This window comes from Triticum dicoccoides, chromosome 3B (assembly GCF_002162155.2).
Source record: "Triticum dicoccoides isolate Atlit2015 ecotype Zavitan chromosome 3B, WEW_v2.0, whole genome shotgun sequence".
Classification (NCBI taxonomy): Eukaryota; Viridiplantae; Streptophyta; class Magnoliopsida; order Poales; family Poaceae; genus Triticum; species Triticum dicoccoides.
The window spans coordinates 808,699,401-808,704,049 of record NC_041385.1 but is presented as its reverse complement, the minus strand read 5'-3'; the positions used below and the strand labels follow the sequence as shown (position 1 = coordinate 808,704,049).

General features: G+C 46.6%; 1 long non-coding RNA gene and 1 pseudogene across 1 annotated transcript; both read left to right on the top strand.

Annotated features, from left to right (window-relative positions):
* Window positions 1-784: 784 nt before the first annotated feature.
* LOC119280117 lies at window positions 785-1,968 on the top strand (annotated as a pseudogene).
* A 762-nt stretch (window positions 1,969-2,730) lies between these two features.
* On the top strand, window positions 2,731-3,962 carry LOC119282382. Its single transcript, XR_005138728.1, has 2 exons — window positions 2,731-2,912; window positions 3,648-3,962. It is a non-coding gene; the product is annotated as an uncharacterized LOC119282382 (long non-coding RNA).
* Window positions 3,963-4,649: the final 687 nt, after the last annotated feature.

Below are 4,649 nucleotides of genomic sequence, written 5' to 3'. Positions count from 1 at the left end.
GGTTGGGAGGTGGCTGTTTGGGAGGAAGAAGATGACGTGCCAGGCATTGACAATAAAAAGTAGAAAGATGGGAACCGTTGGACTCACATAATGTGGCTAGGATATATGGATGGACTGAAACATTTTCTGTTTTCAGTCAACTGATGAATAGGTGCTCTCATTTTATTTTTGCGGGAAAGTAGAGATGATGTATTAGGTTTGAGCTTTGCGGGTTAGCTAATGGAATGAATATTCAGGTGACGTATTGAGGCCATCGCATGCAGCACTACGCAAACCTATGCTGTATTGAGAGTTTGAGACCGAGAAAAGAAGCATGTTGATCGAAGGATCATCCCTGTATTTTTATTTTTTTTGAGAGAAATCATCGTTTTATTTTGTCTATACTGTTTGACAAATCACTTCGTCAAATTCAACGAATTAGACAAACTGGATGGACAAAGCCCAATACCCCAACCCGGCCCTGATCCTTAAAACTGGATGGACAGACCTCTAATGAAACATGGCCAGGATCCCTAAAAAAAGGCATTCACAGTTAGACTCACATATTCTCTGACGTGTTATTCAGTCACGATGTACACGCCTGACACATATATGCCTCGAGAGAGACGGCAAACCGAACCGTAGATATTAGGAGGCCTGGCGTTGGAGCAGATCCTAGATATTACAACAGAATTTCAACAGAATCTAAACAGGTAACGTACAGCAGGAAAACTAATGTCAAGGATCTAGACGTCAACATTCACCATATCCAGTACCGCACTCGGTGCAGATGCGGCGGCGAGGCATGGGAAAGGCCAAGTCGGAGAACCGCCGGACGATGTCCTCGCTGCCGGCCACCGCCCTCGCCTCCACAATCACCACGTCCTCCTCCTCACCCTCCACAAACCTCGAAGAAACCGACTCGCCATCTCCGGACATCCTACCAGAGCTCATCGCATTGATCGCGAGCCGGCTGACGACCCTCGAGGACTTCTTCGCCCTGGTTGCCGCCTGCCGCACCTACCGGGCTCACCTCCCGTTGTCATCGTCCAACCTCGCCTCGCAGGGTCCGCTCCTCCTCGTACACCACAAGACCTCTGCCTCGGAAGCGCTCTACCACGTCCCCCTCTGCCGCATCCTCCGCTTCCGCCTCCCGCGCACCCCCGTGGCGGTGGCCCATGGACGCCGCAGCCCCACCTGCTTCAGCCGGCTCTTCACCCCCAAAGAAGTCACCCTCACCTGCTTCCACTCCTTCGGCTGCCGTGTCGCCATCAGAAACATCTTTACCGCCAGCCGCCCCGAGTTTCGCATCTGCCATCTCCTCACAGGCGAGCGAGCCCGCCTGCCCCATCCCCCTACACCCATTGGATGTGTTCTCTTTTCTGGCGACTTAGTCCTCGCCTTCATGCCACGGCACCGTTACATCTCCTACTGCCGTATTGGGGATGCTTAGTGGCAAGTGGCGTGGTGCGACGAAGGCTACCACCCTTACAGTCTGATGTTCGTGAAAGGAACCCTCTACACGTTGATTTATCCAAATTACCGTCTTGCTGTTGTCGAGCTTAACAACAATTCTATGGTATTGTCGTTTCTTGGGGATGAACTTAGCGCACGGACAGTTCCAGATAGTTCGGTGGCCTTGCTCGCAGAGTGCCATGGTGAGATATTGCTAATTGTCAGAACCAAGTTGTACCATGTTTTCAAGTGGCAATCCGGGGAGAAGAAGTGGGCGAGCACTGACAGCCTTGGTGGTTGTAGCTTGTTCTTTAATAGGCATGAGTTTGCTGGTTGCCTTGGTCCAGATCATCCAGGAGTTCGAAGAGACTGCTTGTACTTTACTGGAAACTTTGGGTACTGGAGTGAGTATTCTTTGGTTGATAGATCTTTGCATGAAATTCTTGCCGACTACCCAGGGCGACCACTACGGGAGGATTGTTTTCCACTGGCTTGGGTCCTTCCAAGCATTTGTTGATGTAGTACAAGGTGTATAAGAACTGCCCAGAAGTTCTCAAGGTACATTTGCTCCCTTGTAACTTGTTAATGCATTAGTTTTGGAGTGTATGTTTGTTAAAATAGTCAAGGGTTCTTTAGCAACAAATGTATATGAATGGATATCTCGCTTACTATCTTTTTCATATATTTGACAGTATTGTTCATCAAATTAGTTTTGGGGCATGGTTTGCTTATTCTGTAATTGATGACAGCAACATCTAATAAAATGGATATTTAGTAAATGAATGGAGACCATCACTTCCCTTAATGGAAACCCATACATGCTGTAGAGGGAGATGGCAATCTAAATAATTTTCTTGGTGGGATTGCGTAGAAAGGCTTGGCTAGTTCGTGGCACGGCTAGAATTTCCCTCCTACACCTGGTGGCGCGGAGGGAAGACAAGGTTGATACAAACTAATAATCAATAATATGCACAGCCCTTCCCCTTACAGTGTTATTATCTCTATCTATTTATCTTGATCACATCATGGATATGACGCCGAAGAAAACAATGGCATGCACAGAGGAAGTCTTACACTGTATTGAGGTCAGAGATTTGGATTTCGTCCGGAATTTTCAATTTTCGTCCGAAATCCGCTCATTTCGTCCAGGCCCGGTATAAATATAAGCCGGCTGAATATTTCGGCCCATATTGAATTTCTGGCCCAGCCCATGATACATCGTAGGTTGCAGATGTGCCCCGATGGTATAAAAGTCGCTACTGAAGCCCCGCAACCCTAATTCTAACCTCGCGTCCTCCACATCTCTCCACAGAGCGGCGGCGGCTGCGCCGACGCAAGCCGATGTAGGCTTGTCAGCGTCTTCTCCTTCCATTCTTCTCCACCGGCCGACTGTCCACATCCTTCTCCTCGTGCAGTCGTGCTCCTACTTCGCACCACTTCTTCTATGGCAGCGCTAGAGAACCAGATACTACGTGCTTGTGAGGGCCAGCCTTTTCTACTGCTTTTCGGATTGTTGATTCTGGAATCCATTGATTCTGCTTTGGTTTTCCTCCAGTTGAATGTAACTCTGCTGTACGTTTTGGTTCTGATTGGTTCAAACCTTTTTGAGGAATTTTCTGTCATTTTCTTCCAAATTTCAAATTTTAGTTTGAGATTTTCGTCCGAATTTTTTCCGAAATACCGAAATTCGCCCATTTCGTTCTGGCCCGGTAAAAAACCAAAAACGAAATCCAAAATCTTGATTGAGGTTGCCAAACCTATGCAGGGGCCAAACTATGGAGTTCACATTAACACTATAACAAAAGTTTGTGATATTAGTAAGGATTTCTAAGAGATGGATTTTATTTGTGAAGGTCGTGAGTCCAATGTAGATGCACATGTTTAGTTAAGTCATCGCCCGCCTCAGTACTTTAATCTTTGTATTTTGATAAGACATGTTGGAAGGTTGATGAGAAATGTCGCTTTTGCTGTTGGAAAGAATCCATTTGTTACATTGTTTTTTCAGTGGTAAGTTTGGAGTATTCTTGCTGTTGCTTTGGATGTTGGATGAATTACCCTGTAAGATGATGAGGCCTGGGTGTTAAATGTTTATGGGGTTGAGGGTTTCTGGTGGTGTTGCAGCGTTGCTTGCTTGAGTAATATGTACCCTGCTAAACGCACTGCTGTTATTTCCATGATGTTCACATGTGCTGTGTTCTTGGTCTGCCTTGCAGAAGAGATATTAATCTGGGAAAGAAACGTCACTTTGGGGCCGAGTTGCTGTCGGGAGTGGCGACAGAAATCTTGACCAACTGATGAAGGATGTGGGGAGGCCGATTCAGTGTGCTTTGCGGTCCGTTGCCTGATGAAGAGAACCATGGCTCTTTTGGTGGGCTGGTAGTCGTTTGCTCTCGTTTTTCTGTACACACGTTCTGTGTGTAAACATAATAACTCTTGTGCGTTGAACTGATGATCAGCTTCTATGTTAGCCAATAATCGGTGGTCATTACAAATTTACAATGAAATGAAGTTGGGTGTGATGGGCATTATATTGATCTACTAATAAATGGGGCCCAAAGATGATTCCGCTGACATGATACTAGGGAAGGTCTAAAATACTCTTGGATTAATTCCCTCCAGAAAGGAAAATCTTGGATTTTCTTTCTTATTTTGCACAGAAGAGTAATTTGTGCCTCCGTCCCCAAATAAGAAATTAAAGAGAGTTACTTTTCCGCTCCTAGAAATAGAATAGTGTCAAATGTCAACACATATAGTTAGTGCATTCATCTGCAAGAAAATTATTCGAGTAAAACATCGCTCGTGTGGTCACTGTGACAATTAATGACTACCGAGGGATGTCAACTGCTTGACTTGTAGTGCAACCTGCGTTCGGTGAATCTGCTGGCGTCTGTATCTCTCATCTTGGAGCTAACAGTATGCTATACCTATATATGGGCATGGTGAGTACCTAGAGTCTTATGCAGACCCACAAGGCACAACCCATGACGATGATGGCCAAGCTTGCCGTAGTGCTTGCGCTGCTCGGCTCCATGGCGCCTACGTGTGAAGCAGGGTACGGGTATCCGAACCCGACACCTCCTCCTCTATCGCCCATGTTTACCGTGACAATATCAAACCCCCCGCCCCCCACCCCTTGGTTATCAAGCCCACAGCCGCCCCAAATACTATCAAGGCCTCCACCGCCTCAGATACTATCAAGATAATTTCAATCCCCC